Consider the following 13105-nt stretch of genomic DNA (forward strand, 5'->3'; position numbering starts at 1 on the left):
GAATTCTGGCAACGACATTCATCCACAAGCATGGCTCCATCAATTCTCTCATTGTTTTCCTCCCAACTGGTCGTTAGAACACAGATTAGAATTTGTGTGTGGCTACTTAGAGAATGAACCAGCCGTAAGAATGCGATCGGTCATTCACGATTGCCACAGTGAAGGAGAATTTTACCATGCCTTCCTCTCAGCATATTGGTCTCAAGCTACACAAGACCGAGTAAAACATAGCATCATAATGATGAAACATTTCGAACAATCTGAATTCTCCAGTCTTGTGAAATATTTTGAAGACATGTTGCACAAGAATCAGTACCTGTCAAACCCATACAGCCCCTCAGAACTCATCCGCATTTGCTTAATCAAATTACCTGAACATTTACGATATATTATTTTAGCAGGACGTTGCAAAGAAGACATTGAGGCTTTTCAGGGAATGTTACAAGAATTAGAAATTGACATTGCCAATCACGGAACGCGAAAACAGGAACACAACAACTACAGGTCACATCCGTCTCAATTCCGCGATGACAGAAATAATAACTGGACACGACAAGGCTATTTTCACAACACAAATAGTGACCAAAACAGACACCACCCATATGACAACCACTGGCAGAGTAATAATAGTTACAGAGAAAGATCGCATTTCCGTAGTAATGAATATGACAGAGATTACCTTAGAAACAGACAATATGGGAACCAAAACATTTAATATCAAGGGAGACAGAATAACTTCAGACGCAACAGTTCAGCGAGCAGGTACGATTCAGGAAGAAATTATTCTCCACCACATAACCGACAAGAAAGAAATTATGAAATCTACCGACATGACGACAGACGATATATTCGTAACGACAGACCTGAATTGCATCATAACTGGCGGGATTCAAACAGGGCAGGGCCTTCTCGTCAGAGTGAATTTGTAGAAGTTAGGTCTCCTAATCCCAATAACGGCGCGCGCCAACAAAGAGACAGACAATGACTCGCACAGCATGCAGCCGCGTGCGCCCGCTGGCTCCGAGAAAAATAACATAAGACGCTAGCCTTGAGAAAAATTCTAGCATTCTTTACCGATGTATAAAACATGACAATTGCTTTTCAGTTGAAAATCTGAGTACTATGAAGAGTAAAGGTTTCACATGTAAAACCGTGTATTGAAAGATAATCTGCTTTTTAACTTAGTCTTTGCCATAAAACTTTTCACTTCACATTTCTAGTATGCTTTGTCAGACTTAAGAAACTGTTAACATGCAACACTGTTTGAAGTTAAATATTCAGTCAAGAACCAAGAGAACTTATTTCAATAGAAATTGCGAATGCATTGTTATAGTGAACAGACGACACAGTGTTATTGTGTGTGTGCATTCTTGCTTGTTTGTTGCACGATTACGTAACGACTATAAGGCTCACATACTTAGAACATTTACCAGTACTGTTAATGAGATTTTAATGCAACATTTTGCTTTATTTGAAAATACATTCTGAAATTAAAGTGCTTTCTGAGAGATACCAGATGACACAGAGGTTAGTTTATGTGACAGCTACACGATTTTATCACGACGCTACTAATGAGTGACAATTTACAATGTTGCTTTTGCGGTGTATCTCTTTTATATCTGCACAGTTTTTCTGTATTATTCTGGAAAGTAAAACATGTTTTAGTAGTAACTTTTGTGGTATAGCTACAATGAGGCTGCCTTTTCCGTAGCAAAACAATACGTTACAGCACAGTACTTTCCTCATCACGGCAATAAGCGTAATAACTAAGATATCTATACGCAAAGCATTTCACTTTTGTGTATCATGAGGTAAGTACATTGACTTCTGCAGAACTTAGCTTTCGGAGGACGATAACTACGACACTTCCACAGAGATTATGTTGCAACAAGACGCACATTTAGCGCTACAGGACACGTATTTGAGTGATTAATTTTGTACTTAAAATATTTATTTTTAAAGATATTTGGAGTACAATGATACAAAGGTTTTCCGTGATACATTTCATTCCATTGCTGTAATCTGTAACACCTGAGGGTATAATTACATTAATCCTCAGGGGGGTACACGCCTACTTTGTGTACCATGTGTTTGGCAAGCACAAGGAGCCCTAGCTAATATGGTATTTGCTTATACAACTTTACACATCGGTACCATATTTCTCTAACACATAATTACACAGCTATCTGATCATTTAACTGAGAGAGACAAACATTTTTTTTTTGCTACGTCAGTGACAGATGTTTACGTAATTACACCATTGGATAACTTAATGTTTACGCAATTTCACAGTTGGGTAACTTCACACTTATGAAATTGTATTTTGTCTGTACTTTGTAAACTGTTCATATTTTTTCGGAACCATTGTGATATTATGATAGCTTTGAATGATATATCTGGTATGGGATCACGATTTTTAAAGTACGTTTGAGGCAGATGACACTTTTGACATGAGCAGAGAATTTTTTTTAGGATTTGAAATTATTGCAGAAAGCTACGACGATTTTGAGAGTTGACTGAGGTGTTATGATATTATTACGATGACTATGTGTATTATGCTGTTGCGGTATGTTTATGCTATATGAGTTATTTGAGTATGCTACGTATCTGTTATCATAAAATATTGAAGAAGTGTCGACGAATAAGGTAAGGAATAATGAGTAGTGGTTAGGGACTCACTCTGGTTTGTGAAACAGGTTGTTGGAAACCAAGAATCGTACTTTAAGAGTTATGAAATGTATGTAAATGCGCGAATGTATTACAATGCCGACGAAAATTTTTTGGACACTGTTATATTTATAGGATTTTGTTTCTACACATTTGTAACGCAAATTCTCGACCTTTGAAATTTTTATATGAGACTGTCACTGTAGCGGAAACTGCAGTCATAAATATTTCGGTAAGAAAGCTAAGGGACCTTGATGTAATGCGTTGTGGCGCCCAGCTGGGCCAGCCGCCTGGAGAAAAAGCCATTAGGTGGAGAAGAAAAAGAGGCCATTAACCTTGCTTCTGACATTCCTTTGTAGAAAGCACCGCAAATACGACACGCTCATTACTTGGAAAGATACTTACATTTACACACCTGATTATTGATTACTGTCTTTCTAGATGAGATATTTTTTTTACAACTTATGAAATGTCACATGACTATTGAATGATATTTTTATGCTTTGCTTTTCATAGTTGCTTATTTCATTTGATATCTAGTTTCTAGCTGCACTGCAGCATTGGTTAAAATAAAATTTTATAGATGTACTAATATAAATATTTTCTGTCTACAGATCGAGTAAATAATAATTTTTTTCAAAAAAAATGAGGGAGCACAAAAAGACGTTTCCCTTCACAGGAATTGCGTAAATAATTTCTTTTCGATTTGGTAACTTATCTGCTAGTGTAAGTTCTCGTGATGCATCACTCTAGTGTTAAGATGTGACATAGGTATTAGACATGGCCATTTTTAAATTGTTTTGTGCTGCTGCATTGCCTCGTCCCTTAGTTTAGCATCTGAGCTCAGTAGATTTAAGTTAGCTTAAGAGGGGGTAGACTATATAAGAAACTAACTATGATGAATTGGAAGAAATGCATTGAGAAGATATAAGAAAATGGTTTGGCCAAAAAAAAAAAAGGTAGTGTACAGTGGAGAAAAACTATTTTGAAAGGGGATGTGAACAGAATACAGAAAGCCGGCTTAGATAGTACTTTTGGGAATAATGATGAACTAAGGGAGATCTCCATGCAAAATACTGCAGCAAAACCAACCCTGTCCTTTCCTTTTGTGTCATCCCTCTATATGTTTGTGTACCCTTGTGTATTTGTGTTTTTCCTGTCTTTATGTGTTTAGCTGATGAGAGCTATGTTGTAGAATTTTCCTAATACTATGTTATTTACTTTGTAAAGATGTTGAGACATTATTTGGTTCAAATGGTTCAAATGGCTCTGAGCTCTATGGGACTCAACAGACATTATTTATTCTGTTTTGTTGCTCATATGTGAAGGCGATGTTTCAAAAGTTATTCTGATCTTTTATGTATTTACTTATCTCATAATTCCTGTAACACTGATGCATATGTTTATTTCTATTATTTTGTAAAGCCTGTATTACTACAAATGTTATCTGTATTATTATGTTTTAATGATGTATTTTGTACCTTTGTTATTGTATTCTTATGTTATAAAATTGTAATTGACAGCAGTTCATCAAATTAAGTAACTTGTAAGTTCCATTTCACTGCACACGTTTCTGTTGGTCATACTATATGGACAATATGTGAGACATAGGGACTTTTAGTGTTTGCACGTGTGTTAATAATTCAGCAAGGGACTGGATAACAGCATTACTACTTCTAAGGACAATTCCAAAAACTTTGCGAGTGCACAAACGGTGGTTATGGACTTGCTATATTATCTGCAAGACTCTTCAATGGTGATTGTGCACCTGCACAGTCACAACAGATGGCTGCTGGCCATCTCTACAAGGACTACAGTAGGTCTACACCTTTGATGACTCACCAATACCATTATTTCTACCAGGACTGCAGTGGGTCTGCTCTGTGATGACCTACCAAACGATATTCTTCAAAACTTCGATTGACTCCGCTGTGGGTTTGCTCTGTTGTGGCCCATTACCTGTCAGCATGTCAAGAGTCGGCACTGTCTTTCCGTTCGAAGGACAACACTACTTCTTCAAGACTGCATGGAAATCCACTACTTCTGTGTGCAATTTCTTTTACTAATGAGACTTTGTGAAAAACAAACTGTAATTACTATTATGATGAATGATCAGGACTATCTTTATGGACTGTGAGAAAATTTTAGCTTTTGACCAACATTGTATCAATAAGTGTGTGCATTTTATTTCTTTGTTATTGTAATTACGATTATGAACAATTTTAACAAATATGTATTGCCCAGTGCCCAAAACAATTTGTAAAATTTTTGCGGGGAGCATGGGGGCTATGTAAGTAGGCTTTTTAGGTTTTTTTATTGGTAATGTCACCTCTATATGAAAAATCACTGGCTGTGCTGTGTGCAGTCTGTGAGTAGTTTGCATTGTTGTCTGCCATTGTAGTGTTGGGCAGCGGCAGCTGGATGTGAACAGCGCGTAGCATTGCGCAGTTGGAGGTGAGCCGCCAGCAGTGGTGGATGTGGGGAGAGAGATGGCGGAGTTTTGTAATTTGTCATGAACTGCTATATATATTATGACTATTAAGGTAAATACATTGTTTGTTCTCTACTAAAATCTTTCATTTGCTAACTATGCCTATCAGTAGTTAGTGCCTTCAGTAGTTTGAATCTTTTATTTAGCTGGCAGTAGTGGCGCTCGCTGTATTGCAGTAGCTTGAGTAGCGAAGATTTTTGTGAGGTAAGTGATTTGTGAAAGGTATAGTTTAATGTTAGTCAGGGCCATTTTTTTGTAGGGATTTTTGAAAGTCAGATTGCGTTGCGCTAAAAAAAATATTGTGTATCAGTTTAAGGACAGTCATGTACAATTGTTCAAAGGGGACGTTTCACGGTATCCACTGAAACCCACACTATATTTCACGTAGCGGCTGGTATTTTACCCTGCTGATCGATCTTTACTGTAAACGTACGCCGTTCAATTGGCCCCACCCCCATGGTAGGTGAACCTTGCGCCATTGTCTCAGTTGCAGCTGTTTCCTCCAGTTGAAACCAATTACCATTGAGTTCCACTGTGCGTTGAAAGAGATCAATCTTAGCGCGATGTTTGTTGAGAAAGTCTAGCCTGTGAATCACTGACTAACACTCGCCTCTGCATGGCCAGTCCTCCGTGCGTTCGCTCAACTTAGTTTTGCTCCACCGAAAATTTCATTCCTGCCGTATCCAATGATTCCACCCTATTACCGTCAACCCCACGCAACCTATACGCGGTGGACCCAGTTTCCTCTTTCCCATGAGGTCCAGACTGATAACGAACCCTTTCGCACCTGTGTACACCAAAAATCATCAGGTTACCTTCCTTTCAGAAGGCTGTTGCACTCAACGACTGTTATTGACTTGTAAATAATAGATTTCAGCTATCAGTCGTCCTTTTTAAATTTTATTGGCAGCTCTAGATTTCAGCTAGAAACTAGCCATTCTCAATGCACTATCGTTTTTGATCAATGCATGTAATGCCCGTTGGTCGGGCTTCATCCACAGTTCATTGAATACTGCTCAATGACTCTGGGGTAGTTCCTCTTAAAGGGACAAATGCAGGGCTGTTTAATAATCACAAGTCAGTTTTCCTGAGCCCACCTCGGCGCCTACACACAGGACACTAGGTGCTGTTGTAACTTCAACGTATGGATTCTTCACAGCAGGTCAGTTCCCTGGGCTGCACTGTATATTTCACATTTGAATACACTGCCCGCCAGGCCATCCATTCTAGCCTCCGAGTAGTGTCGTAAACCTGTCTCGCAGGATCGTTTGCTAAATGTCAACATTGCCCGCTCCTGCCTTCCAATGTGACAATTGGTCCCGTAACTACCACCTTCCAACCATAGCTGCGCCAAATTTACAAAAATTCCCCAAATCCACGTGAAATATATGAACAAAAATGTGTGAAATACATTAAATATACGGTAACTGTATGCGACATGTGCATAAGCAGCCAACACTGAGTGTAAAAAGCTATGCCTTAATTTCTGGGTCGATTTTAACTTAACTGGGTATACTTGTTACTTCCTATCTGAAAAAAAGTAAAAATATTTCTTTGGGGGGGGGGGAGGAGGGGGGAAAACCACCAACTTTCTTTTGGGTGGGGATGATAACTTGGCGATGCACAGTGGGTTGAAACAAGTCTTTCTCTATAGCGAATTTCGCCTATGGTTTCCGTCTACTGCAGTTCAATGTTTATGACGTCGTATCTCCTGAACTATGAGTCGTACAATGGTATATTTTTAGGTACATTCATTGGGATAAGTGAACACGTCTGTAATATGTTTCGCGAATAGAGTTAGTAGTAAATAACTATTGCATAGTGCGACAATTTCACTGCATGAACAGGGAAAAAAGCTTAAGCCATAATTTTTATCATTTTGTAGGGGACGTACGGAAGAAAAAGTTTTGCAAAGGTTTGAAATTATGTGTAAATTTGTAGCAGGTGACATAGTGCTCTCATTCTCAAACAGTGAATGATTACAGTATGGCTATTTGCGGGTCGTGAGCTTCGGTTTCTTTTTTTTTTTTCTTTTCTTTTTCACGTCCACACCCAGACGTAGGTGCTAATTAAGATACATAGTGGTTCTTTCCAGACAGTAAATGATATGTGTATCATGTTTGATTAAAATCGATCCCATTGTTTAGGAGGAGACGTGGAACATACAAGCCGACATAAATGACCACCTCGTCCAGGACGTGAAGCCCCAAGCGATGTCAACTAACCGCCGTTTCTCCCTCTTCCTTGCGGCGTCATATGGATGCAGGTTGGTGAGGGGGCAGGGGGGGCGGGGGGGCGGGGGGGGGGGGCGGGGGGGGCTGTCATGTACACAGCTCTTCCGGCCGTTTTGCGGACTATCCTGAGCGTCAAGTAGCTTCTCAGCTGGTATGAAGAGGCTGAGTGCACCTCACACCTGACCTCCCACTAAGGATAAATCCTTGGCAACCCAAGGTCTCAATCCCACATCCACGGCATACCAATCACTCACACTGGCCACTCAGCTATGGAGGCGGACACATACATATACACATAAATTTTTGTATAAGTAATACGAGTATGTAAAAGCACTCTGTCCGTAAAGGCAGGTCAGGTAGTTTGAGACCTGACGCTCAGTAAAGTTGGGGATCTTTTCAACCAAAAATTAGGAGAGCTGATACTAGGAAAGAGAGAGTCTCATTTGGGGACGTTTGATAGAGGACTCAGTTCCGGTCTATCCCTTATAACCAGTGGAAAGCTCCAGAAAACTTAAGTCAAAATCGGCGAATAGTTGCCAGTTGCAATCCTCAAGCAGTAAGTTTCATACAAAATATGAAACGCTGGTGTAGGTGTTAGTGCATTTTGTTTATTTGCATAACAGAATAACTTGCCCAAAAATGTGCTATGTATCTCTGTCGATACCGATCGCATTCGATGCTACCAATGGAGACATCTTGAGTTTTTATCTGTAGTCAGCCTAATTAATGAAACTAGAGTGATGATGCTTTCTCCGCATAATTTGTGCCTAAACTGCCCTTGCAAAATACAATATATTTCCGTCAATGGCTATTATTATGACACATATATTATTATCTCGATCAGCTTCCAAATTCTATCCTCTCTTCATATGCACTTGCTATAGTAGTCACCCGGTTTGAAACAATTGTAACATTACTTATTTTGTACGTACTGGTAACTTATTTATATAAATATCAGAATTAGTTTGATGTTTCATGGTTACCGTCAATATCATCAGCAGAGATTCTACATTCACTGCTGGGTAAAGGCGTCCTCCAAAAATTTTCCAAGCATTTTAGTGTTTAACACGCACGCTTCACCGTTGTTTCTACATATTCAGCTGTTCCTTGTTCCTTACTTCTTCTTCTCGGTAGCTTCTCATCTTTTGGAAACCAGTACAAAACTTTCTTCATTCATGTATCCTACATTCACAGGCAACATGTGCAGCTCACCTACATTCAATTCTCACTGTGATCGTAATAATTATTGCGTCTTCCAGTCCCGAGACTTTCTCCATCAATTTGTTTGTTTTCTTCTGTTTCTTAGTAATTACCAACATGGGTCTTTGTATTTTTCGTCTGACAAACAGCCAATTTTGGGGATGTTTTAATATTAAACATCAATTTCTCACCGCAATAAACTCAGAACGCACACTTGTAAACTATGGTTCGTATATATCTCCATATTAGTTTCGAAACCGTATTTAGTTTATCAAAATCAATCGAAGAGGTCTCTGCATTTCAGTTTATTTATCCCGCTATACACTAATTCGTTGTCATCAGTAGCAAAAAATAGGAAAGTGCATCAAGTGGTTGTTATTCATACAGGGTGACAACTGAAACTTCCTGGCAGATTAAAACTGTGTGCCGGATCGAGACTCGAACTCGGGATCTCTGCCTTTCGCGGGCAAGTGCTCTACGGACGTGGCGTAAGTTGTGCTTGGGTAGCTCAGTTTGTGGAGCATTTACCCGCGAAAGGCAAAGCTCCCGAGTTCGAGTCTCGGTCTGGCACACAGTTTTAATCTGCCAGGAGGTTTCATATCAGCGCATACTCCGCTTTAGAGTGAAAATTTCATTCTTGGGTGACAATTATTGAACAATACGATATAAAATAGTCATTACTTCTGAACGGTTTGCGTTAGGACGTTCAAACTCCTCTGTTGGCCGCGGGGCATGATGGGAATTAGTATGTGTATTCATAGTTAGGTTTTAGCGACGAACCCCACTTTCATTTGGATGGGGTCGCCAATAAGGAGAATACGCGTTTGCCGGCCAGAGTGGCCGAGCGGTTCTAGGCGCTACAGTCGGGAACCACGCGACCGCTACGGTCGCAGGTTCGAATCCTGTCTCGGGCATGGATGTGTGTGATGTCCTTAGGTTAGTTAGGTTTAAGTAGTTCTAAGTTCTAGGGGACTGATGACCTCAGAAGTTAAGTCCCATAGTGCTCTTAGCCATTTCAACCATTTTTAATACAGACTCTTGTGTTTAGATCCGGAGAATATGACAGCCAATCGAGGCCATGCCAGTGCCCTCTGAGTACCCCCGAGCCAAAATACGGTCCCAAAAGTGCTCATCCAGGCCGGCGGCTATATTAAAGACAAGGTATACAGCAATAGCCTCAAAGCCATAGCTGAGCTGAAGAAAACCGTTCAGGAGGTCATCGACAGCATGTTCCGATACTTCAGTGTATCTTGCAGAATTTCGCTATTCGTCTGCGCCACATCAACACCAATGATGGCAGTCACGTCGAACATGTCATAACCTAAATCCGAATATCTGTGGTGACGTTTACATGTTGAGTAACGTGTGTGCACGCAGTAGTTTTTTCTTATAGTTCAATAACTTCCACACCATATCAGCTTTGTATGTGAACCTGCTGTATGTGTTTCACCCCAATGCAAAAGCAAGCAAATGACTATTAAATAGTTTATTTTAAATGATTACCATCAAACAAAAACTGATGAAAAAGTAAGTAGAGCTTTTGTTATGTTATCATTAGAGTGAGAAATGGGATCCTACAACGTCGTATATATATTTTTTAACAACATAGTTGTACGGAGATAAACTTATAATCAATTATTCAAAATGACAGTCACAATCGCGTTATTTATTTTGCCGTTAACCGGTTTCAACTCGCGATGGTGTCATTTTCAGGGTAATTTACACCATTTGGTCGCTCGCTGGAGTCGTCGCCCTGTCTGTGCACGGTTGGTAACTATGTCGGCAAAATAAATGATGCGATTCTGACTGTCATTCTGAATAATTGTCGTACTTCTGTTGTAGAGAATCCTGTAATGGATTTCTCAAACTGCAACTACACAAAAAAAAATGTAAAAAGTGCTCAATATGGAATTGTAACTTAGTCTGCCAATAGAGTGTGAAACAAGTGAGGCACTAAATTGAGATTGGGATTGGAACATCTTTGAGATCACGAAATTCGAGGGCATGCTTGCAGGCTTTAATAATAATAATAAAAAACAAGAGGTGACCCTCAACTACGTTTCCTTAGACTCAGAGTTGAAATATGAAACGTTTTGGCTGGTGTTGTTGTCTAGGGGCTCGGATACGTAGTTGCTGTATTATGAGCCAAATACTGCTGAGTATGCAGTATACAATATGAATATACACATCAATCGAATGGTCGAAGGTTCCTATCTCTCGGCAGTTGCGAATTTTGAATGTAGCATAGAAATTTATAAATAAAAGATTGCATTTAAATAAAGTCAGCAGGTACTATTTCTAACGACTTTAAATGATGAGTTCGATAGAAGACGTATCTTGAAGAATGCCTTTAATTACTGCACAACACTTATTAATGTCGATGGTCCAGGAATTAAAAAAAATAAGTTGAATAACAGGGATACAATAGATTCCTACTTCACGTAATTAGTTATGAACAACAACATAGCTGTGCGAGATATTCACTTCTAAACACATACCACGTCTTCACTGCAGAAGCCACGGAAATCTCACAAGTGCACAAGTCGGCACTACGAAGTATTTCTGTCTCCCACGACACGCGCAAACTGCTCCACTCTTCATGTCTTTCCCGCGACCGTCCGTGGCGCCTCCCTGTCCAGGACTCCCCATGTCCTATGCGACCTGCGACCGTCCCTCGCGCCGTCCTGTTCAGTTCTCTTCGTGTCCTCTGCGACCCGATGCTCCTCCTCCACTCCCATACAGTCTCCCCATTCTTCGGTAGTCGCCTGGTGTAGTAACGAGCACTGTGATTGGCTAGAGCGCTCCCGCCACGTCTCCAGGCCAACGCACACTCAAAAACATATTGAAACACACACGAAATACTGGATGTACGTTGGAATAACTTGAAATTAAATAAATATTCTTATGTCTGGACCATAAACACGCACTAACACGCATTCTTAAATACATAAACAAATGAAATAAATATATATCAAAGGAATAGAAGGAAAATTAGACCAGTAGCCTAATGTCTCTGTGCTTTCTAAAACACAATAAGTATTTGACCAATTTCTTCATGAATAGTATATATCGGGTATAAACAAAGACATAGACGAATAAATATACTTATAAGCATGCTGCTACCGTTTTTTCGTGTAACTTTGGAGTACTTATGGCCTGACGTGATCAATAGTAATCGGCCACTTTGACCTCCAATAAGTCATGTACTATTCACGTTACATGCCTGTAATTCATACCAATTTAGGTTTACACTAATAGCTTTCTAAAGACACGTCGATCGACTAAATCGGATGAACCGTTCACATTTTGGAAATTCGTTGCTGGGAGTTACTTGTCTAATTTACAGTCGCATACTAAATATTAAACTAATAAAGATATTGAAAACCTGACTACACCATCAGAATCGTCGTGCAAATAATGGTAATGTAGATATTTCTTTGTAAGGTATCATGATTCCTCTGGCTATTATTAATTTCAACATGAATTGTGAAATGTCTGCCATAATGGTTTCACAAAGTCCGCCATCTTTGGCACTTCTGGCATGCAAATCTCCTTCATCGACACAAAGCACAGTCCTCGTCACAGCGTCAACATGGACTTCACAGCCATGTGGTCGGCCTGGACCTCGCGCTGGCGCTACCCCTCTTGATCCAGCTAACCCTCGGCACCACGCGGTTGCTGACGAGCCCTGGCTTGCCGAGCGGCCCTTGTGGCCACGCCAACTCCGAAGTCAGAATATTTTCAGGGCGCCACAACTCGCTCGTTACCTCACACCTTAAAAAGTAATGCTTGCGAACTTTTTTGTGAAAACTTTTAAATCCCAACATAGACACCCTGGTGGGGAATACATTTCTGTCGTCAAGATACCTTTTTATTGATGCCATCACTGAAGAATGTTTTACTTTGTTTACGGTACAACATTCTCACCTCTGCTTGCACAGCTCCTTCAGTATCAAAGTGAAGACTTTGGGCACGTCCTTCAAGGGTTGCAAACAGATGAAAATAGGTGAGGCCAAGTGGGGACTGTATGGAGAATGATCGATAGCTTGGCGTTGATTGCAGCAGATGTTGCAGCACTCTTGCGCGGTGTGGCATTGTCACGCTGAACAGGGGGGAGTGCTCCTTGTGTGGGCGAATTCTTCGAATTCCACACTCGACTACAACACGCTATTCCTCACGCACCGATGTGAACACGAAGTCTAAAGATTTAGAGTTTGAGAAAGATGTGTTTTATAGACAAACGTTTAAGACTGTTCTCATAAGAGCTTTGGAGACATTACTTTTCAACACACCCTTGTAGCAGTATATTTTACGTAAGATGAGTGTCGCTTTTTTTCTGACCAATATCAAATGTAGAATTTTTCCTTCAATCCAGCTAATTTTTTTAGACTATTTGTTACTGTAGATGAAGAGTAGGTCCAATGTTCTATGCCAGAATAAAAGGAACAGCAATCGAATATTTTTTGACAAGCTGCTTGCTTGCATGGAAGAAAACTGTTTCATTCATGTATCA

Source organism: Schistocerca nitens, chromosome 2 (assembly GCF_023898315.1).
Source record: "Schistocerca nitens isolate TAMUIC-IGC-003100 chromosome 2, iqSchNite1.1, whole genome shotgun sequence".
Lineage (NCBI taxonomy): Eukaryota > Metazoa > Arthropoda > Insecta > Orthoptera > Acrididae > Schistocerca > Schistocerca nitens.